Source organism: Lepisosteus oculatus, chromosome 14 (genome assembly GCF_040954835.1).
Source record: "Lepisosteus oculatus isolate fLepOcu1 chromosome 14, fLepOcu1.hap2, whole genome shotgun sequence".
Lineage (NCBI taxonomy): Eukaryota > Metazoa > Chordata > Actinopteri > Semionotiformes > Lepisosteidae > Lepisosteus > Lepisosteus oculatus.
The window spans coordinates 45,146,251-45,171,020 of record NC_090709.1 but is presented as its reverse complement, the minus strand read 5'-3'; the positions used below and the strand labels follow the sequence as shown (position 1 = coordinate 45,171,020).

Below are 24,770 nucleotides of genomic sequence, written 5' to 3'. Positions count from 1 at the left end.
CCTCGTTGTATTTCTTAACGATTTTAGCAGAGGACGCAACAGGAGTATAACTGATATCTCCCGCCAGCCATTCAAATATACTTTTCCATGGGTGAAAATGGTTTTCTGGGGAGTTGCGGTGTTGATCACTATTGGACTTCCCCGGTCTCTAGTGTTGTTGTTAGACACAAGCAAAAGGCTTGCATTTTCTGCAAACATAAAGAGGGTTATGGTTTCGGCTTTAGTGGAGACAGTGTTTACATTGACAATACTAAGAAGGTCATCCCTGGGTGGGCTTGAACCACCAACCTTTCAGTTAATAGCAAAACACGCTCACCGATTGCGCCACAGAGAGTGATGAGAGAAGCTGTTCTCCATTTGCACCTTTCCGGTCAAAAAATAAACATCGCTTGTGTTTTCAAGCCACAACCCATTTGTATCTGCTAGGCGGCACAGTCGTCGTGCACAAAGAACGCTTTGAAAAGCGTCAAAAGCAAGTCATTCCGAGTTGGTTGTTTGTGTTTTGGAAATGCTGTATTGCTGCCAAATGCTGAAATGATCTCTCGGCTCCTCGGTTGTCATTTCTGCTCTGTAAAGGAATAACAGCACGCGTCGGCTTCCAGCACGGTGGGTCGGGACACGATGTTGGGGTTTGGAGAGAGCGATGTCTTCCTCGTAAGTATTGTAACGCCCTCGCCCAGTGGTGAGGAGGAAGAGCACCTAGGCACTCATAGCACCACAGAGCAGGCTGGGAGTTGTAGCTGGGGAGAGTCTGAGGGTCAGCTCGATGACCAGCAGCTGACCCTCCATATATAAATAGTGTCGTAGTAGTTTTAGTGTCCTGTGTAGCCTTATAAGTGTATAGCCTGTTGTTAAGTAATTACCACCCTAAAGATGTGTACGTGTTCCATCAGTCTCCTCATGTGTGTGTAGATCCTATGCTGTTCAGCAGTCTCTCGAGAAAGTAAGCAAAGTGTTTAAAGATACTTTGTCAGCTTGACATCAAGGCAGAAAACAAAAACCTACTTGCGTCCTCTCAACCCAAATGCGCTTTGCCACTTTTTGCGTTATGCAGGGAACGACATCTGCCGAGATCACTTTTGTGTCAATGCAAATCGTAGTGTGCCCTTCGTTTTAATGTTGGTTATGGTGGCGTGCTGCTTCTGTCTGTGAAACTTGAATGTTCTGCTTCTTCACACCGAATCATTGGCGGGGGTTGAGCTTGTTAAATCTTTGCATACAGCGCTCCTTTGGAAGTACTTTGTCCAAGTTCAAAAGCGATCGTGGGATTGACTTCATGCATTCAAAAAACATACCTCGCACGACAGATTTAAATGGAGAATGGAGTCTGCTTCTTGCTGTTTTTCCTGTGGTTGCAGTTACAAAGTTGACCATGCTTTCACATTCTGTTAACAGTATTCACTGGGTGAGCTTTATCAATTGAATCGGAAAGGACATCGCTGCTTCGGCTCCAAAAAATAATCTGTAGTGTGTTTTTTTTCTGTGCTATCTTTTATAGCTTGTAAAAATGCCGGCAAAGTTAATTTTTCTCCTCTTTAAAAGAATAAGGATTGGCTGGGGCGAGCTCCGTTTACCATTCTTTCAGTTAACCGCCGAACTCACAAATTGATTAAACTGCAGAGCCACAGGCGCCTCTCTTTTCTCCATTCTCTGGGTCAGGGTGAAAAAAAACTTTGCTGTATTAGCTGGCCTGCTGGGAGTACCTCTTCTTCACTGATAAGCAAGATTTGTGTTTCATCTTTCGCAAGCTGTATAGATAGCGCTAAATGATTAAAGTGCAGAGCCACCGACACCGTTTTTTTCAATTCGCAGGGTTTAACAATATACATATTTGATCAAACTGAGAAACAGGAACGTATCCTAGCCCGAGCAGATAAATTATAACCTATAGTATTCATACCGGGAACTCAGATGCAGATAAGAGCTACAGCTATCACAACTAGTGTTTAAAATAGTAATAGCTCCTGTCTATTTACACTGTAATTTACACTAGCGTTTCCATAAACAATTTGCTTGTAAGAATGATAAAAAATTAAATGGGTATTCTAAAAAAAAATATTCTGAATCTTTTCGCCATTAACAGTTTAACTGTGACTTTGCAGGTAACACGTCCATTATGAAAATCATCTTTCGAACGCGATCAATAACCGCACCGGAAAATAAATATCGGGGAAAAAATCGTGAAAATCGGCTCTTCAGAAATTGGAAATATATTCCCAAGAGGAGTGCTTTTCTCGACGATTAACACTCTTTGCAGGAGTCACTTCTCCCAACGAACATCTGCAGGTTTCCGTAGTGTGCCTGCAAAGAGTGATTAATTCGAGACTGGCACATGTCCCGATTTTATTTAACAATGCTACAGTAGATATACATTTTCTAATGCAGCCTTCATTACAATACAGTTTATTTATTGAAAGCCTGTTATGTAAAAAAGAGTGAAACAAAAATATATGGATTACAATCTTTCAAAGCTGAAGATGTTACTTAGATAAATTGACATTTTACGTATCCAGACGCTTTTTTTATTATTATTTTTATTTATTTCTTTTTTATTTTATTTTTTTTCAGATGCTTTTCAACCTCTGCTTTTAGAACTTTGCTGTGCTTCCTGAATCATTTTCAGTGTTATAAAATGGGTATAGAGGGAGCGATCTCTTTGTAGAGCAGTTGATAGGCTGGAGCTGTTCAGACTACTCTTGCTATTTCTCAAATGCTTCAATCATTTTTCTTTCGCGCTAGGAAGTGAGTGTGTTTGGTTTTCGTTTCACTGATTCTCAGTGAAGATTTGGGAATTAATGACGAAAGAATCAGTTGCCTAGGAAAGTAGAAGCTTTGGTTCACAACGATCTTGAAGACACGCCAATGTAGAGCAGCTTGTGATGATTCGTACTATAAAAGACCAAGTGCTCAAAGTGACGTCTGCGTTAAGCGTTTAGACTTTTCATCTTGGGCGCACTTTTCGAAAGCAAAGATAGAAAAGTTGTGTTGCATCACACTAAGATAACTGTCAGCAGAGTGGTGCAGTGGAAGTGTGCTGGGCCCATAACCCAGAGGTCGATGGATCGAAACCATCCTCTGCTATGTCCATTTTATGCACGATTGATAAGCACACCATCCGTTTAATGAAGTGCATTAAAACTATTTTTTTCTCTCGTGTGTATGCAAGCTTCACACTTATGGTACTCTTTAATCTTTACCAATAGCAGATGCCCAAATGTATCTTTGGTTGTTCTGCGATCCTTGATAGTTTCCTCAAATTCTTCAAATGAACATCCATATCAAAGCAATTATGTTTATATATATTACAATTAAGGTACATATTTAAAATAGCAACGCACATTTGTATAAAACTTATTTAATAATAATTGTCAAGGACTGTCAAGTTCTCCAACAAATCTGTGTTCTAATTTTAAAATATTTTTGCTAAGGATACAACGGGTGTATAAATGAATTCTCCCAACAGCCAGTTGAAGAAAAATTCCCCATGTGAAGATGGTTTTCTTGGACATTGACTTAGGTACTTAATTCTTTACTTGTAGTTCCACACAAGTAAAACGCACATTTCCTGCGAAGTTCAAGAGGGTTTGGGAAGAAAGCCCATCAATTTTTAGCGAAGGTTATGTTACATCATAACAATCTGAAGCATGTCCCTGAGTGTGCTTGAACCACCAGCTCTTTGTTTAATAGCTGCACAGAGACACATTTTCACCATTCATACGTTTGCAGTTTAAGAAAATAAAATACTGGCATTTTCCTGCCAGCTGGCAGTACTTCTTCTGCACTGACGAAGAATAATCAAGAACTTTATTTCATCTTTCACAGGTTTTTATTTTCATTAAAGGGAGTGAATACTTGTATTAAGCTAAATCAAGACGATGGAGATGCACTGCTGTTGTTTTTCTGCACATTTCGTTAAAATGAGAAAAAATCACTGACATTTTTTTGCAGTATTTCTTCTGTCCTGATAAGCAAGATTTGTATTTTATCTTTCAGAAGTTGTATGAATGTCTTGAAGTTCAGAAACAACTTGTTCCAGAAAGGAAATGAACATTTGCTTCAAAGTAAATCAAGACGTATGTCTCTCTCACTGCGTGTGCTCTTATCTGTCCATCTCTCTCTCTCCTCTTCTCTCTGGCAGTCTGTGTAGAGTATCTAAAGGGGATGTAACACCACCTGGCAAAGAAGAAAAATTCTCTTAGGCAGAATAAAAAATCAATATTCTCTTCTCATTCAGATTCACAGTGTAGACTAACACTCAGACTGAAGCTCAACTCCATACTGCTCGCTATCTTCACAATCCAGGACCAGAAAATATTCAGACAATCAGTGCTGCTTCATGAATTATATCAGAACAGCCTAGACTCAAGTCACATCTCCCCCTTTTCTCCTTCCTCACAGCCTCTTAGAGACAGAGAAGAGCTCCTGGTTCTCCTCTCTGTGAACTGGGCTCAGGGGTCACTGATCTGGCAGTTGTGGGCTCTGTTCCAGGTCAGAAGCAAGAAGTTTCTATTAACCCTTTCCAGGACTTCCAGCCCTTCAGTATTACTTTCTTTACTGTATGTCAGCCTCCCAAAATTTATAAATGTTTTATAACACACATTTGTGTGGAATTATCTTATTATTTATATATAGTATTTATGTAATAAACACCAGTAGTGACACTATGATCAGTATATTGATTATTTGTAGCCGATGGTCCGATGGTCGTGTCTACAATAGTGACCATTTGACCAGTCTGTAGCTCTGAGCAGTGGGACAGAGCTACACAGCTCTGACAGAAGACCTGTCTGTGTGTGATTCCACACCAGCCCTGGGATTCAGCTACTCTCACAAATGTCTCACAGACTGTCTTATAAATTTACAATTAGATGAAGTCATGTAACAGTTTTACAGATAATTTAAATAATCAGACAGCAGTTTTGGCAGTGGATACATCTCCACATGGGGGAAAGGGACAGTAAAATAGAAAGGAAAATACAAAAGAAGAAACTGAAATATATGCGCTCACTGTAAAGTACGAAGAGGTGGTCAGACAAGCAAAACAGCTTTGCAGATAATGCGAAGCGACATTGTTTTGTGTCAATCAGCTCACGGATTCAGCTTCATGTGCCTTAAGCTGTGCATGCCTTCATGAAGACTCTCTTTAAGATGATTGCACCTTTCATTGTCAAATCGCCTTCTTTGCATACAAAAGTTGCACCAATACTAAGAGAAAGGATGAGGAATGGCTTTTATCAAGCGATTGCAGTGTTTGTTTGACTGAGGATCCTTGTGTGCTGAACTGGCCTCTGGAGAAGTGTAGTGCAGTAAAACAGAAGGTTTGTGTCACTCAAGATTGTTACAGAACAGAACAATACAATTACAATACTTTTGTGAGAGTAAATATTACTGGTGCATCACAGTTCTTATAATGGTGAAAACAGGAGCACCTTCTCTACATTTTTGACTGAAGTATTTAAACGGAAAGAAATACTATCACTATGCAATTCATAAATGCAATTGAGCTCCTCTAAATGTTCTAGTCTGATGAAACAATGTATAGAATTAGGTGACAATATCGGAATTCATTCAAATGCACATTCAAGATTAATTTTCAGCAACAAAAAAAGTGCTCGGAAATATTTTACAAGAATGAAACCTTACATTCACCTAAATAAACATTCACCCCCTACATTAGCAGAGAACAGTAGGACAGAAGGTTAGTGTCACTGGACACTGCGTCAGAGAGGCTGATCTCTTCTCCCTCATTATGCAGGCTTACCCACTCATGATGAACTGTCCTCCAGCGATACTCAGCTGCCATCTTCGACTCAGACATGACGTTCATGTACATATTATACCTTAATATGGCACTGCGTTACAATGATTTGATCAAAACAACTGGTGAAAAAATAATAATCAAATATTTTTTTCCTTTCTTTTAGTAGCTAAAGACCAAAAAAGAAGCATTTATTCTTTTCCTCTCCTACCAGCCCTTACAAGTCACCCAGTTTTTAGTTTAGAGCTGGATTAAAGCTCCAGTCTCTTTGAGGGTTGAGTTGGAATCCCACAGCTGCCAAATATCTCCAACTATCTCAGTGTTAAGAAGCAAAAAAACTCACATTTGCTGCAGAAGGAACAGGAGAATTCATGCCATTCAGCCTTATAGCGTGATGTCATTTTCTCATTCTCGTTTTTAGATGCTTGTGATCGAATCTATGATCCTTATGAGTGTGGTCACCCTCCATAAAGGTAGCACAGATACAACGTGCCATGTTTTCAGAGAATCGCATGAATTACAGGTCAGAAGAAGGCAACAAAGTGTCCGCTAGGCAGTTCAGCGATTTCAATGGTGTTCTCTGTTGTTTAGGTCCAGAATGACACCCGTTACAACCAGGAAACACACAGTGTCAGGCATCAAAAAGACTTCCCAAAACCCTGATCCTCTCCTTGATCCGGTGATGGTGATGGCATCCAGACATTTCCTGCAACACAGCCAGGATACGGTCTTCAACAACACGAGTGAAAAGCTAATTCCCAACCTTTGCAATCCTTTGCAAAGAAGGACCGCATGTGCTCAGTGTTAAATGCACTGTTCATTATTAATAATAATAATAATAATCTTTACATTATATAGCGCCTTTAAAGGTGGGTTTTCAAAGCACTTTACAGAATGACAACAATAAAGTTAAAAAAATACACAAGATAAGCAGGATGAGAATACACAGTTAGAGGAGACAATAGATGGTGGTATTAAATACAGTAGGAACAGAGAGGTAAAGAATAGTTCATTAAAGGCTCTTCTAAAGAAGAGGGTTTTGAGTCTGGATTTGAAGGAGTTTAGAGAAGGTGACTATCTGATATCCTTGGGGATAAAGATCCAGAGCTTTGGGGCAAAACACGAGAAGGCCTTGTCACCCATAGAATGTAGATGGACTGGGGGACAGATAGGAAAACACAATTAGAAGAGCGGAGGTTGTGAGGTGGGGAGTAGGGCGATAACCCAGACAGGTACTGAGGTGCTAAGCCATGGAGAGCCTTATAGGTGAGCTTGAGGATTTTGAAGTTGACAGGAAGCCAGTGCAAGGACTCCAGGGCAGGAGTGATGTGATCACAGTCCAGTGCTAATTTCTTTCTTGTGGCTGCTGGTTCATTTTCAACTGTGGACTCTTAAGAAGTCCTGTATTTGACTTGATCAACACCAATCCCTAGAGGATTTCGAAAGGTTCAATAAAAATGACACATGACTCTGGTGGGACTCGAACCCACAACCTTTGAATGACTTCATTCTATCAAGGCCTAGAAGTCCAATGCGCTCTCCATTGCGCCACAGAGCCAGCTGTGTGAAAAAGTGTTTGCCCCCTTCCTGATTTCTTATTTTTTTGCATGTTTGTCACACTGAAAGTTTCAGATCATCAAACAAATTGAAATATTAGACAAAGATAACACAAGTAAACACAAAATGCAGTTTTTAAATGAAGGTTTTTATTATTAAGGGGAAAAAAAAATCCAAACCTACATGGCCCTGTGTGAAAAAGTGATTGAGATTTATCAGTCTGGAAAAGTTTATAAAGCCATTTCTAAAGACCAAAATTACCCCAAGAGCACAGCGACGACTCATCCAAGAGGTCACAAAAAACCCCACAACAACATCCAAAGAACTGCAGGCTTCACTTGCCTCAGTTAAGATCAGTGTTCATGACTCCACTATAAGAAAGAGACTGGGCAAAAATGGCCTGCATGGCAGAATTCCAAGACGAAAACCACTGATGAGCCAGAAAACATCTTGATGACCCCCAAGACTTTTGGGAAAATACTCTGTGGACTGACAAGACAAAAGTTGAACTTTTTGGAAGGTGTGTCCCATTACATCTGGCGTAAAAGTAACACAGCATTTCAGAAAAGGAACATCATACCAACAGTAAAATATGGTGGTGGTAGTGTGATGGTCTGGGGCTGTTTTGCTGCTTCAGGACCTGGAAGACTTGCTGTGGTAAATGGAACCATGAATTCTGCTGTCTACCAAAAAATCCTGAAGGAGAATGTCCGGCCATCTGTTCGTGACCTCAAGCTGAAGTGCACTTGGGTTCTGCAGCAAGACAATGATCCAAAGTGGGCAAATTCTATGCCCGCTTTGATGCTCTGAACACGGGCAATGCTGAGAAGACAGCAAGTGTGCAGGGCGAGTTTGTTCTGAAACTCTCAGAGCAGGACGTGCAGAAGACTCTGAGCAGGGTGAAAATCCGTAAGGCTGCAGGGCCTGATGGGATACCACCTCACGTCCTGAGGACATGTGCAGCCCAGCTGACCACAGGGTTTACGGACATCTTTAACTCCTCCCTGTCACAGTCCATGGTCCCCATCTGCTTTAAAAAAAACACTATTGTTCCAACCCCCAAAAAGATAAAAGTGACATGCCTGAATGATTACTGCCCAGTAGCATTAACATCTGTGGTGATGAAATGCCTGGAGAAGCTGGTGTTGTCACACATCAACTCCTCCATCACAGAGTCCCTGGACCCCTTGCAGTTCGCCTACCAGAACAACAGATCAGTGGATGATGCTGTTTCCCTGGCTTTGCATACAACCTTGGAACAACTGGACACTAAGAACTCGTATGTGAGAATGCTGTTTGTGGACTACAGTTTAGCATTCAGTTCCATCATACCCAGTCAACTGGTGACAAAGCTCAGGGGATTAGGTCTGTGCAACTCTGTCTGCAACTGGCTGCTGGACTTTCTTATCGAGAGACCACAGGTGGTGCGGATAGGCAATAAAACATCAACACCACTCACCCTGAGCACTGGAACCCCAAAAGGCTGCTGTCTGAGTCCAAGGTTGTACTCCCTATTTACTCACGACTGCACAGCAAGACACAGCAACAACCGCATCATTAAGTTTGCCGATGACACCACTATAATAGGACTGATCAGTGATGATGACAAGTCTACTTACAGGGATGAAGTTGTACAGCTGCTTAGGTGGTGTCATAGCAATAACCTGGACTTGAACATAAAGAAAATGAAAGAGCTAATTGTGGATTTTCGGAGACACAGGCCATACCCTCACAGCCCACTCAGTATTGATGGAACGGAAGTGGAAACAGTCACCAGCTTTAGGTTTTTGGGAATTCATATTAAAGATCTAACCTGGACTGTGAACACTGACTCTATCATGAAGAAGGCTCAGCAGCACCTTTATTTCGTGAACTTCTACCGCTGCACCATCGAGAGCGTCCTCACCAACGGGATCACTGTGTGGTATGGTAACACCTCTTCGCGAGAAAGAAAGGCACTACAGAGAATGGTCAATATGGCCCAGAAGATCATCGGCTGCGGTCTCACCGAGATTAAACAGCTCTATGAGGACCGCTGCCATGGTAGAATTCTGGCCATCACAGAGGACAGTCACCACCCCGGGCATGAGCTCTTCACCCCACTGCCCTCAGGCAAGAGATATAAGAGCATACGGACACTTACCACTAGATTCTTCAATACCTTCTATCCTCAAGCAGTGAGACTGGCGAACACATTTAGCCATCCCCCTCGGACCACACCTACACCATCACCATCTACCTCTTTATGATTTCTTATCTATTGCACATCTCCAGTCATTGTTTACACGTCTGTATTGTTTACATTCAAACTATCTACATGTTTACTTGCACGTTGTCTATTGTTTGTTTGTACATTGCCTTGATGCACTGTTTGCACTTTGTCTTGTTTTTTACACTTGTTTTACAATCAAGAGACTTTCTGTAAGTAAGAATTCCATTGTACCAGTACCGGTTACATATGGCAATAAAGTTCAAGTTCAAGTTCAAAACACACCAGCAAGTCCACCTCTGAATGGCTTAAGAAAAACAAAATGAAGACTTTGGAGTGGCCTAGTCAAAGTCCTGACCTGAATCCGATTGAGATGTTGTGGCATGACCTTAAAAAAGCGGTTAAGGCTCGAAAACCCTCCAATGTGGCTGAATTACAACAATTCTGCAAAGATGAGTGGGCCAAAATTCCTCCACAGCTTTGTAAAAGACTCATTGCCAGTTATCGCAAACGCTTGATTGCAGTTGTTGCTTCTAAGGGTGGCCCAACCAGTTATTAGGTTTAACTAAATGTTATCCACAACTTCAAACACCTGTGAGAAACGGGCAACTGCAGTGTTACGCCTGCTGGCTCCACAGATAATCCTTTTTTGAAGTTTAAGGAGAGGATTTCTTCAATTCAATTAAACGTTTCAGAAATGCTGAACTATTGATGTGTTTCACACGCAGCACCGGCTCTCCTTTGCTTACAAATATTTTTTTTTACACCAATTTACTCAACTACGATTTTTGCTGAGCATTTTGTTTGCTTGCTTCCTATTGTATACTGTGCTGATTTCTGTATTGTTCAATTTCCCTGTTGATTTTAGTTTCTTGTTTTCTAAGACAATCAGACCAGCTGTTCTGACCTTACCCTGCACTGGAGCCACTCTTTTCTTTCCAAAGGCGTGGAGAGAGATACTACTGCAGGTAACACCCCATGAGAAACATCATGAGTTTCTGGAAAAGCTCTCTACCTGCCCGCTCCCCACACCGACGTGTGTGAGCAGGGATTTAAAGGGACATTCTGAAGTGTAGAAACATTTTATCGTTACATACTTTTTCTGTGCAGTTAGTTCTCCTTCAACTCCGCCCGACAACAGAGGTTGTTTTTAATACAGGAGTAAAGGCACACTGCACATCTGCAAAACATCACGTTAAGGTTTAGGGAGAGCGACATCAGTGATTGGAAGGTACAGATGCAGCCATTCAAAGTGCGCGGTACAGACACGTACCGGAGGTAATTGGCTACGGCGTCACGCATTGTGACTCGCGATGACGCAAAATACCGCGGTACGTGATTGGTTGACCGACAGGGGCACTCGTAGTCCGTTGGTCGGTCGTAGAAAGATTTACAGTAAATGTCTTTACTGTGCCCATTTTAGCATTGAATATTCATATGGAATTTTACCACTGAAGGGAAATCTTAGTACCTGAGCATAAAAAGAATAGGAGCATACTGTAACGCGTGTGAAGGCCATAAACGATATTAATTTTGGAACATAAACATACAGTATATGGCTGGTCTCTGTACTTTAAATAAAAAATACACACCAGTATTCCATTTCTCCCTAAACATTTTAAGCTTCGAAGTCTTTAACTAATGTGATACTGGAGTCAACAAGCATACTTTTAGAATTTGATTAAAAGGGAATATAATATGGAATTGCGTATCTAAAGAAATTAATAACGATATAATTATATTCATGTACCGCAACACAAGAATAGTACATGCTGTACATTGTCTGTTGATAATGTTTCTGTAGTGCTTTTTCAGCACTCTGCATGTGACCTTGCCGGTGGCACTGTGGGTTAGGCTCCTGACTCCTACCTCACATGCTGTGTGTTTGAATCCTGCTGGAGTCATGACTTTTTTTTCAACAAACATTTCTTTGAAAAAATAAAACATTTCCCTGGGTCAGAGATTAAATAAAACCTCACTCGCACCAAACAAATTTATATTTCTAAATATCACAACATGATCGAATTTAAGTCATTTTAATAACAATGAATAGTCACCTATGTGTTACAATATAAACATTTATATTGATTTAAATCGCGTTTTGATTTAAATCGCAAACGCAGGTTTAAATATATGTGTTTTTTGATTCACAATCAGACAAATGCAACATAAATTGATATCTTTGTCTTCTAAGTATCTTAATAAACTTTCAGCATAGCATTCTCCCCGTTTAGATTTATTTTTCTTGGGATCCTGGGATCAAACATGGAAAGATTAGATTGTAATCATTTTTTTTTTTAAATACATTTTAGAAAAGTGTAATCTATACTAAAAAGTTGTACACCACCTGCTATAAAGATACATATTGTAATACTTTCGGGTTCGGATAGGACAGACACGAGAACGTAGTTAAAGCAAGTTAAAGCCTTGATTTTATATATCACCTTTAAAAGTGGCATCTCAAAGCAAAGTAAATACCCAACACTGATTGTACCAATCTGTCATGCTAATACCGAGGTCCTGACTCTCTGTGGTCATTAAAAATCCCAGGGCGCTTCTCGAAAAGAGTAGGGGTGTAACCCCGGTGTCCTGGCCAAATTTCCAATTGGCCCTTACTAATCATGGCCTCCTAATAATCCCCCTCTATGAATTGGCTACATTACTCTGCTCTCCTCCCCACTGATAGCTGATGTGTGGTGAGCGTTCTGGCGCACTATGGCTGCCGTCGCATCATCCAGGTGGATGCTGCACATTGGTGGTGGTGGAGGGGAGTCCCCATTACCTGTAAAGCGCTTTGAGTGGAGTGTCCAGAAAAGCGCTATATAAGTGTAAGCTATTATTATTATTATTATTATTAATAAAGCACCTTGAATTGAGAGAGAGAGAGAAGGGGAGGGCGAGCAAGAGAGAGAGCACAGCCAGGACAGACAGGCAAATAAGATACACTCCACAGACATTCACAACAGCGACATATCATAAAACATTTGCACATATAGTTAAATTATTATTTGTTTTTCAGGAAGTTAAAAAAAACACTTGAATTACTTATCCAGTCTCTCGAAATAAAATTATTTTTCAAGCAATGCAACTAATGTCGGGCAATGTGTTTTTTTTAATCCAACATTGACAGCCACATCTTAAATCTTGTCAGTCAGCTCTTTTTCTCTATTTGAATTGTGGCAATTCAAACAACCTGGGATAACAAGTGGTCTCAAAGTCACAGAGCTCACAGAGCTTTCACAACAGATGACAATTCCCTTAGTCCTTCCTTAGTCTTCCTGAAATTGTCAGATTATGAGTGAACAAAAACATTTTATTAAAAATTTAATAAAAATTATTTTTTAATCGCGTATCTAAGGAAATAGCAGTATAACCTTGTTCATGCAGTGGCATGTTACATTATTAAATATTTTGAGCTCTGGTTGAATGATAAGTGTCGCAGTTTAAATAATTTTCGTAGTTAGAAATTATGAAACGCCCTGTTAAAAGCAAGGGAGTTTTTATGTCCGTTGCAGTAAAAGAGAATGCCTGACAAAGTAGGGCTTGGACAGATTCCAAGTGCTTGTACAAATTTGGTAAAGAAATTATACTTTGAGTTTACAGCTTGTCCAAAGTCATTCATTATTAATACTATTAGTAATATCTTCGGTAAAGGCTTTGATGCATAAATATTTCTGATAAAGGTAGGTTGTGTACTTTTGTCCAACTGAGCAATCTTGCTTTCATAAAATATACCAAATTTTTAATGACTGATGATTAACATGCTGTAATACACAGTTTAAATTTAAAAGCTCAAAATTTATACCGTGAAATACCCCACCCATTTTGAATGGCTGCATCTGTAGGAAGTTTCGGGTCACTTTTTTTGTTATAGATTCAAGCAACCCTAAATACCTTTTCAAGAAACATTTCAGAATCCATGTCACATCCAGTACGATTGCTACACAGGTCTACAGAATACAATCAGAATACTGTTATTTTGAATATAATCAGAATACTATATAAAACACACCGCCCAAAACATTTCTAAAACAGGAATTACACGTTTAGGAATGCGCCCTCCTTTATACATTAAATAAAAGGTCTGAAGCCTGCTCCAAAGAAGAACTATATTCAGAGCTGACAAAGAAGTGATAGGAAACATCTCGGAAAACGAAGGTGCTGTCGTTTTCAAGCGTCGGACACCAAGAGCTGAACACGGCGTCCTCTGAAAAAAGTAAGGTGTTGGGAGTGTGGCTGGGTGGTCTAAGGTGCTGGGTTTGTGCTCCAATTTCTTCGCAGGGGTAGGTTTGAATTTCGCTGCTGCTAAGTGTTTGTGGGTTAAGACCATCCTTCTATTGCGAGCTCAATGGGTAAAAACTTTGCTTGACAGTCTGTTGAGAGACTGAATTAGGTGTTTCAAGATAGTCTTTGTTAGCTTAACATCAAGGCAGAAAAAAGCCTCATTTTGTCTTCCCGACAGCAATGCTCTTTGGTCCCTTCAGCGTTATGCAGGGAACAACATCTGCCGTGATCACTTTTCAGAGTCAGTGCGAATTGTAGTGTGCCGTAGTTGTTTTTAAAATTGGTTTTGTCGGAATGCTGCATTTGTCTGTGAAACTTTAATGCTGTGTTTTTTCACGCAGAATCGATGGCAGGAGCAAAGCTTATTCAACCTTTGCACTCAGCGCTCAATCAGAAATACAGTATGTATTACTATTAGTGGCACTGAGGTCACTATGGTGCAATTGAGCGATGTAAGACCAATGGCATAATGGATAACGCAACTGACTTCAGATCAGGAAAATGTATGTTTGACTCCTGCCTGGCTTTTGTTGCGTTAAAACGATTTACCTTCCTTTATATAAATTAACTGCACCTTAAAGCTATAGAAAACACTTTGGGTAAATTGTCGAAATTCGCATGAGGCTGCAGACAACTTAACACTACTGTCTGGAGATCAGCTCCTTCTCTGAGCTCCATTGGAATGAAATCCCGTGGGTAGCAAAGATGGAGAGCAGCTCAACTTGTGCTCAGTACGGTGCTGAGGGTTCAGTACTGGTGTCATTCCACACAAACTGCACAGGCTCTGAATCAGACCATTTCAATTAGTTTGGTCATTTCAATTAGTTAGGACACTTAATGTAGAATTATTACTTTGCCTGTCTCTTGTTTGTATATAATTTAATGTCTCTGATAACTTAACGTTAGTTTTTAATTTAGTTTTAGTTTTATGATGTAGGTTAATGCGTTGACATATGCACGAACACGCGAAATGTCTCACTCCTGATTCAGCTCATGCTCCATAGGAGAGAAGAGATTCCTCTTGCTTCTCGTACAACCATATCAGAACAGAAGCCCGTGTCACCCAGCTCTAATTCAAGAGTGACTCGCATCTTCAGCCCTTTTTTTGGTTCGTGATCATTAATTTCTTTAGTTATGATCAATATTGAACTTTTTAAAAATAAAAATAATCAAACATGCAGGCATGTTTTTGAAAAGTATTAGGAGTTGACAGGGCGCCCATTTGGAATAGTCGTCAGAAAATGTGAGAAAAGGAAAGTTACGCAAACTCTCACACACAGCATTAGAGATTGGAATCTGATTGTAAAAAAGCTACCTGTTTCCCCGTCGGTAATCAAACCCCAGTTTCCCGCATGACAGGCAGGGATACACACCATGACACTAACTAGGAGCGCTTGCTAGCTGTTAGGAGGCATTTACTCTTATGGCTACTACTGTTTTGGGTTTCAACTTTTATTTTCATTCCTTCCAGAGGAGCGCATGAAAACGAGTTTCCATCTGCGCCATCCTCACTCCTGCTCTGCTATTGTCACAGCTCCTCCTTGTGCACGACCAACACCCATGGAGTCGGTTCTTTCAGCTTTACTAATTAGGTTTTCAAGGGCTGGAAGTAGGGCACAAGACACACGAACACTAAAAGCATCCTTATCTGCTTTCAGCTGCGAAATGTCATTCGTGGACACTGAAGAATTTGTTTCCAAGGCAGCGGTTTCAAGCAATTTTGCGCTTTAAAAGTAGAGCAGTGCATTTCCATTTTTATGCAGGCACACGATGACATAAGGAGATTGTCGTAGTCGGCAGGACTTGAACTTCAAGTCCATCGCCTTAACCACAAAAACACAGCAGAACTCTTCAAACCAATTAAAGTCCGATTGAACCGGTCCACCAACCTGTCGTTCTGGGGATCCAGCGGGGTGGTCCGCGTCTTAGAGATCCCCAGGTGCTGGCACACTCTGGCGAAGACCTGGGATTCGAAGTTACGCCCCTGGTCACTGTGTAACTCCTCCGGCACCCCTAGCCTGGCAAACATCCCCTCCAGCAGTGCATCGGCCACGGTGGGGGCACTATGGTCCGGGAGGGCATAGGCCCCCGGCCATTTTGTAAAATAGTCCACCACCACCAGTACATAGCAGTTTCCAGCCTCAGTGCGTGGAAACTGGCCCAAAACGTCAACCACCACCTGCTCCATAGGAGTCCCCACCTGGTGTTGTTGGAGGGGGGCTCCTTCTGGGCCACGCGCACCGCACACGTTCGGCAATACCGCTCCATGTCCCGGTGGCAAGAACCCCAATAAGACCCAATAAGAAGTTTTTTTTACAGCCGAAATGCCCCACGCCCTTCTGGCCGTGCACCACTCGGAGCACAGCCCTCGTGCAGGACCTCCATCTATCACACCATCTGCCCCTCTGGCTCCTTAAAGTGGAGCAGCCAGGTGAGGGACACATGGTCGGTCCTCAACCGGAATCGGGCCCTGAACAGGCACGGCCTGAAGTGGCGGACCGCCACCATCGCCGCCAGCAGCTCACGACGGGTCACGCAGTAGTTCCGTTCAGCCTTATTCAAAACCCGACTGTAGTAGGCAACTACCCGCTCCCCATCTGGCCCCTCCTGCGCCAACACCGTGTCCAACTCTGAGACACTCGCGTCGGTATCCAGGATATACGGTAACCACGGATCGGGGTAGGCCAGCACGGGGACCCCCACCAGAGCTTCACGTAACCGGCTGAAAGCCGTCTCGCTGCCCGAGTTCAAGTCGAAACGGCGGCCCTTGTCGGTGAGGCGGTGCAGCGGGGGAGCGATGCTGGCAAAGTCCCGGACAAACCTCCGGTAATACGAAGCCAACCCCAGAAAGCTGCGCAGCAGATACAGCATACACTGGTTCCACGGGACCGATGCCAGCACCCTCTCCATCAGCCTCTTGAAAGTCGCCGGGGCATTGCACAGGCCAAAGGCAGTAAACTGCCAGAGGCTTCGAGCGAGTGGTACCTGCCAGTAGCCACAGCAGAGGTCAAGGGAGCTGAACCAGGTCGACCCGGTGATGTAGTCCTTGGCATCGTCTATCCTCGTCAGGGGGTAGGAATCGTTCCAGGTGACCTCGTTCAGCTTGCGGTAGTTTACGCAGAACCTCCACGAGCCTTCTTTTTTTTGGACCAGTACAGCTGGCGCCGAGGGCTCGCGGAGGGCTTAATCACTCCTGCTGCGGCCATCTCCAGGATCTTTTCCTCGGCGGCGGTCCGCTTGGCGTGAGCCATGCGTCCAGGTGGGATGCGGATGGCAGAGGGTCACCAGTCTCGATGTCGTGTTGGTAGAGGTCCTCAACGCCGCGCCTCGCCTCCACGCAACCGCTGCCGCCTTGTCTGGCCCCCCAGCCGACTCGGGGGCAGGATCCGGCACGCTCGCTCCCCGGCTCACAGGCCCGGTCTGCCGCCGCCGCCACTGACTCTTTTTCCCCCGGCTCCGGCAAGCCCGCGTCCCTCGGCCTTCGCCGGGCCTGCCCTCCACCAGGTGAAGTTGCTCCCCCTGCCACACCAACTCCTGCCGGCCCAAGTCCAAACTGGCCCCCACTCGCTGCAGTAGGTCCAGCCCCAGAATGCAGTCCTCCTGGATGGGTGCGAGGTAGCAGGGGTGGCGCACCATCGCTGCACCTAGACGAAAGGCAAGCTCCTGTTTCCCCCGCACTGCGGCGAGCTGTCCCATCACAGTCCTTAGCCTTCAGTAGGGCCAGGCAGGGTTGTTCCTCGATTCGATTCGGCACTGGAGGTACAGGCTATAGCCGACTCGCCCCACAGTGGTGTGAGGGGTGCCGGTCTTCACAGCGCTCTCCGGAGAGGGGGTTGAGGTGTTCAAGGGCGGCCGTCCCCGCGCTGAGTCGACCCGTTCCCGTTTCCCGACACTGATCGCGGAGTGCGAGGTTTGGGTGCCCAGCAGAACCGGGCTCGGTGTCGTCTCTTCCCGCTGCGGTCGCAAAACAGCGTGCGGGGCTGTTCCGCGGGGGTTGCTGCACGGGCTGGCTTCTCTTCCCCCTTGCTGGACTCCTCCGTCGGTGTGGGAATCGCTGGTCAGCTCCGGCAGGGAGGGTATCTTCTCTTTGGGGCATCCACTGGGCGGGAGTAGCAGGCAGTCGCCCCAATTCTACCGGCAGGACCACTACTGGATAGCCCTGGTAAGGGCTGTAGCCACCTGTCGCACCCAGGAGTTGCTCAGGCTCCCTATGTGCGCTGCCCATACAGAATCGGCTAATGTCTGCCAAGATTTGTCCATCCTGCCCGCTTCTGACACCAATGTAGCGTTTACAGGTTTTTCTCAGAACAAAGGACCAGTGGAGACGCGATTAACAAACCAAGCAACAGCTTTATTCTTTAACAACCACAAAACCAAACACAGCATATACACGCACATGAGAAGACTGACGGAACACATACACATCTTTAGGGTGGTAATTACTTAACAACACGCTATACACTTATAAGACTACACAGGGCACTAGAACTACTAGGACATTATTTACACAGGTAGGGTCAGCCGCTGGTCACCGTGCTGACCCTCAGACTCTCCCTGGCTACAACTCCCAGCATGCCAAGCTGTACTATGAGCTCCTAGGGGCGCTTCCTCCTAACCACCAGGTGAGGGCGTTACAATATATATTTTTTTTTCTCTGGTTCTCAGCAGTATCATTGGGCTGAACTCCAGTTAAATGCTTGTCTTAGAAAGATCAAAAGTGAGCGAGGGAAGATGGGTAGAGATTAATGGAAGTTAGAAAAGCAATGGGTTGGCTCTGCCTAAGCTTCATTCAGACCTTATTAGGGCAAACTCTATGGGTCAATTGCATCGAACTGAAAGTAGCATACTAACAGGAGTTCAACCCGTGCTTAGAATGCAGATGCCATCTAAACTTGTGCTCCACCTTAAGTCCAATTGCAACGAACTTTGCTGCTGTGCTTAGTCCGCAGTGCCGAACTTAACCTGTTCTCAATTGCAATGAACACAAAGTAACAACTGCAGCACTCCAGAGTAACTAAAGTAGCGGACTAATTTAAACTATGTCTTCATATGGCTTAGTACCGTACTCGGTGTAACGCAGGATTGCATTAGAAGGCTCCCAAATATAGTGGAAATAATCCGTTGCTTGGAAATGTATTGGAATATTAATTAAAATTGCTTTACACTCATACCATATTTATTAATAATGAAGTTTATTAATGTGTGTATTTACAGAAGTGTCATTTACTATTTATGTTTAATGTCAATCATTACTAGTAGCTGTGAGTTTTAAGATATGCTAGGAAGTGAAGAGAACAGAACAGAGCAAATGGTTATATAAATGGAGTGGGAGCCTTTAATATGTTCTATAAAATTTGGGAGTCAACTGAATAGATTTGCTAAGTATTTTATTATGATGGGTCTCTGTATTTGTGGTTATCAGTGGAAAGCAGGGATAATAAGGAAATGGGTGGCACCCAAGCACATGTTAAAGAAAAAAACTTGGCTTCTTAAAAGTGATTATGATAGCCACAGGACAGAAGAGACAGTGCACTGTGGTCCAATAATGACTGTGTTGAAACAGCCAGAGTGTGCTGCATGCCATAGAGATGGAAAATTTAGCTCATTCCAGTCAATCGCAAGGTTGTGTAGGACTGCACATGACCTGATGATGATGGTGCTGGCTCTTGATGGACTGGTATACAAACCAAATGACAGCCAAGCAAAGCGTTAGTTGTTTTACAATTCCGAATTATTGTTCAATGTGGCCTCTTGCACTTTTATGACTCCTGTTATAGCGCTTCTCTTGTAATGTTGTAGGATTGTGCACAGGTGTCAGAAGATATAGTCATAAAGAATACCCACAGGCAAAACAACACGCCAGCTTGCTCCTCCCTACTTTGAAAGGAAGATATTGGAACTGATTAAAGAACTTAATTTGAAATGTAAGTTCCTACTGACACAGGAGAGAGAGAAAATCAAAGTTCTGAAAAGTAAGCACAAGGCACACCGTGGATAAATAAATTTATTAATTTAAAAAAATGCTGAGAAGGTCATAATTGTTGTATTTATTTGCTCAGGTAATTTTATAAGTTTAACTTTCAGTAAAGTTGTGTTAAAAATAAAACTGGTCATTAGTTGGCGTCTTTTGTAACGATTTAGCAATAGTGACATGTCTGCTTATTTGACTGGAGTGTTAAAATTAATACGGTGGCATCCTGTCTCAAGTGCACAGCTGCAGTTCTCATTTGTTTCGTGACAAATTCCAATTGCATTAGTCTGTGTAAAAAGAGACTTCTGCAGCTCCAGTGGTGTGATTGAACTCATGCTGAGATTGAGTTCAAGCCTCACCTGGAGCAGTGTGGCCTGTATCTTCAACTATTTAAACTAACTGACCAGTTTAGGTCCTGTTAAGTATTTGCTGGAGATCAGGTCTAAATTAACATCAAAGGAACAAGTAAAGGTTTGTTCCTTGTCAGACCTAAAGAAGGCTCCAAAGCTCAAACGTTGTTTGCTTCTCTTTTCAGCATGGAATAAAATTTTACTTGTTCCTATGTAGTCCACACATGGTGACACAGCTCCCTACTTAAATTACCATCAGCAATGGACCTCCAGCTGACCAATACACAAATATATGAGAGAGGTCTACTGATACGAGAGGAGCACGATGGAGTACTGAAGACTTGAAAAGCTCTCGCATTAGATTCTGTGTTTTTGTTGTTCCCCAGATTTGTTTTTAATGTTCTTTTTCTCTTTGTTTTGAAGTTGTTCTGTTTTTTTTTTCTTTTTTGGAGTTGTTAGACTACTACAGGGATTTACCTAGGTTCTATGAAGACTTCTTTTATCAAAACATATTTTATTAATAAAAGCGTAATTTCTTAATAATCAACTTTAATGTTATCTTTATTAGTAGCTGTATTACAGGTAATGCATGCACAGCCTTTATTATGCTATAGTGAATTTTCAGGTATCCCATGGAGGGAAGAGAACTGAAATTAAGGAAATACTTATTTAAAGGGGTATAAGTCTTAAAAGTGTTCTGTCACATCTGGGTGTTAATTGAATAGATTTGTTGTATTATTTCATATGATTTGACTCTACACTTGTGTTTCTCAGGAGACAGCAGTAATATTGGGGATTTGCGGGTACAGATAATAAATTATACTATACAAGCAAATGTAAGGTTACCTTAATAAAAAAAAACTGTTATCATTACCCTTTTCAGCGTTACTATTTAAGACAGTCTTTTGGAACAGTATTCTCATATTAGGGGCCATAGTCTAATGATAACGGTGGTGAAACAGGCGATATGTGCAGAAAGAATTGGAGATGGAACAGGAGACTCATCCAGTCTATAGAAAGGGCTGCACACGTTACAGTGATGCGAGGCATGTGCTCTACCACTGAACTAAACTCCCGATAGGTACTGTTACCTGCAGCTCTTTGTGTTAGGAAGAGTGAGCAGTCGACATTTTAAAGGTCAAAACTAGACGTGATGAGAATTCAGAACAAGAGGCTGTGCTTCACTCAGCTTTTGATGAATGTTTAAGTGAATGACAAATTTGCTATTTTCACTTTTTGATTAAAGAACATAAAAAGCACCTTTCTTCCAGCCAGATTCAAACCAGAGGCCTGAGCATTCCCAGCTGTTTCTACTACGGTCTTCCACTCTAACAGCTGAGTTATCAAAAACACAGAGAGCACAACTTTTGTCATACAGAAAGCACAATGAAGTGCAGTGTTCCGATTTATTTCAATCCCAGTTCGACATCAAATCTCATTCCAATAGTCTTGTTTAGTTTGAATTTAAGCATTTAACCAGGCTTCTACTGTACAAACTTCCAGAGATATTACAAAATGTTTGAGGGGACATCATTTCAGATGGAATTTGACTTTTTTTCTAGCGGGATCACATTAAACCTTTCTTTTGGTTTGAGAACAGGATCTTTGTGAGACTCAAAACATTTCTGTCTTTGCTTCTTTCGAGGACGAATGGATTATTGAGATGCAAACAATGGTTCAAATCAAAACACAATTGTGCTATACAGTACTTCTGTTTTTATTTTTAGCTACCAAAATTTAGCCTTAGTTGTAAAATGTCATATTAATATTCAATATTAAATGGATTTAAACATGCACATTAGAGAAACAGATTGAATGAAGTAATCGTTTTAATAACATCTAAGTGCAACCTATTGATTGTCTTTGGCCAGTGAAATGCATAAGGCACGGCACAACTTTTACCATATCTAGAAGAAATACCATGTGTTCTGAGAAGCTGCATCTGTATATAATGTTATTCAGACATAAATTTAGGTGGAGGTCAAATTCTTATCTGGCACTTCTGCTTCCCTGCTGATAACAGCTCCCTGGGCACTGCGCACCTCTTTTCTATCCCCTCCCTCTACCGCAACACCACTGCAGCAGGATTTTCTCCCTGGAGAGGGGATGTGAAGACACTGATCTCTGACCTGCACATTATTTCTACAGTTCCATCACCATGGAAACATTATTTGTATAAGTATGTTGTGGAAACACAATGTACTTCCTTTCAAAAGCTCACAGCTGTAGTGCTCTAAAATGTCATTCTAAATCATTGCTAGAGAGAAAAAAAATCTCAGCTTGATACATTGTTGTGCAAGATTCTACTGTCATTTTCACTATTTTATTACTGACCAGGAAAATGACTCTTACCAGATCAATGAAAGTGTTGTAAAAGAAGGAATAAGGTTCTTGATCCTGAGATGAAGTAAAACAGATGAGTTTATTGCATGCAAGGAACAATAAAGCCGAAGTCTTGTTTCCCGCAAGAAACATCAAAACCGAAGTATTGTTCCCCGTACCGGTACAAACTTTTGGGTTATATAGTATCTTCTTCTCCGTTTCTGACGTCACTCAGTCTGATGGTAAAGAGGGGGAATCATGGTATTTGGCCAGTTTACGAGGTCCTGGCCAAATAGTCAGTTTAAGATTACACACAGGGGGGTTCCTAGCTTGCATCTGGAATCCTTATCAGTTAACCCCCTTTCCTACCATAAACCCCAGCTTGTGACTTAGAAGTCTAAACCTCATACAGAAAGGATTAAATTCAAACCCCCGTCTTCACATCTTTCTTCAGTGGCAAGTATCCCCGCCTGTCACGCGGGAGACTGGGGTTTGATTCCCCGACGGGTAGTAGCTTTTCTTTTACCTCCTTAGAGAAAGGACTGCCTTTCACTTCTCTGTTTTCTTTCACAGCGTCGTAAACCTTTTCATTGCTCTCGCTTTCAGAGCCTCCACACGGCACACGTCTCGACATCAGGAAGCACATTGAAGTGAAAGCAGGAAGCGCTGCGACATGCACTGTGCAGATCCCGCCACACTAAGAGGTGAGTGGGTCTGTTCGATCACAGCGCTAGGCGAATCCCCAATCCCCTTTTATGCGTGGCGACAAAAGAAGTCTGTTGTTTTTCCCGCCCGGTTTCGAACCGGGGACCTTTCTCATGTGAGACGAACGTGATAACCACTACACTACGGAAACGGTGGTAAGATGTGCCCAGCGGCCCAGTGCTGAGCTTCGCCAATGCGATTCAGCTGCTTCCAGTGCTTTTATTGGAGTGCGCTGATGGACCGTGCTCTCTCTCCAGAGACCAGCACGCCTGTCATGGACGGAGCAGGAAAGGCGGCGCCACATTCTACAGCCCTCTCCACGCAATCGACGAAATCGGGCTACTGAAGTAGAGAAAATCGCCTCTCCAGAAGGTGCAAATATCATCTCGGAGAGTATAAGTCCTATAGCCGAAGGTCAGCCCTGTCTACCACAGTAACCCTCCCACCTCCTGCAGCGATGATCAGCTCGTCTCACACGCGAGAAGTTTCAGCTGGAAACAAGCGCCCCCTCTACTCGCACGTTTTGCACGTTCGAGTAGTTTTAATGCGGCTCCTTCGTACACGGTGCTGATCTTTTGGAAAGCAGAAGGTAAAACCAGGGTGAAAACCAGGAATCCTAACCGCTAGACCATATGGGAACGCACAACCCCGCTGTTCCGGGCATCATGCAAGCAAACTACATAAATATGAGAAAACACGCAAGAGAGTTGTCACTCAGAGTGTCGAAGGTTCGATGTATACTGGGGCTCAGTTGAAATGCAACGTCAGGACTTTTCCGAATTATGTCACACGAAGAGAGCACAGCCTTTTCCGCCCTGCCATGTGTGTATTGGTAACTTGCTGTGATCGTATAGTGGTCAGTACTTTGCGTTGTGGCCGCAACAACCCTGGTTCGAATCCGGGTCACGGCAAAACAGGGGCGTCTGCTTTCACTATTTGCACAAATGAAGGCAAAAAAAAGCCAATCGATGTGAACGAACGGCGCTTTACAGAGGAGTACTGCCTAACTGGATCGTTGATGAACGACAGAGGCCACTCTGAACTCTTCTCGGGTTTCTTCAATGACTTACTAAGGATCTTCTTCACATTCGCCCATGCAGGGGAAGCCAGTTACACCAAAGCAAACGCAGGAAAGTGCAATTCAAGCAGAGACCAGGAGGGACTTGTTTACACCGAGAGTGGTCGGAGAATCGAACAATGCGCCCAGCCCTGTTGCTGGAGCCAATTCTTGATGAGATCTTGGGCTCACTAAGAGGCCCCCGCTGAATGCTAATATTTCTGTTGTTCTTGCAGGTCCTGTTCTGCTTTTGAGCCAACAGAGCTCGTCCTGGTCTGTCGGCACAGCCCAATTGCAAATGATCGGCTCCGCGTACAGAAGGAACATGCATTTGCTACTGTTGTAACAGAAGGAATAAGGTTCTTGATCCTGAGATGAAGTAAAACAGATGAGTTTATTGCATGCAAGGAACAATAAAGCCGAAGTCTTGTTTCCCGCAAGAAACAACAAAACCGAAGTATTGTTCGATGTGCCGGTACAAACTTTTAGGTTATATAGTCCTTCCTTGCTGCTTCAGACGTCATTCGATGTTATGGTAAGGGAGGGGGGGGTCATGG

At 42.9% G+C, this 24,770-nt stretch overlaps 1 protein-coding gene and 2 non-coding genes across 3 annotated transcripts in view; 1 reads left to right on the top strand and 2 right to left on the bottom strand.

The window, feature by feature from the left end:
- Positions 1 to 24,770, bottom strand: part of LOC138243434 (uncharacterized) — a 421,149-nt gene that overhangs the window by 221,424 nt on the left and 174,955 nt on the right. The gene's annotated exons all lie outside the window — the stretch shown is intronic.
- trnar-ucu (transfer RNA arginine (anticodon UCU)) lies at positions 7,224 to 7,316 on the bottom strand. Its single transcript has 2 exons — positions 7,280 to 7,316; positions 7,224 to 7,259 (listed from the first exon to the last, which is right to left on the bottom strand). It is a non-coding gene; the product is annotated as a tRNA-Arg (tRNA).
- On the top strand, positions 23,996 to 24,067 carry trnah-gug (transfer RNA histidin (anticodon GUG)). Its single transcript has one exon. It is a non-coding gene; the product is annotated as a tRNA-His (tRNA).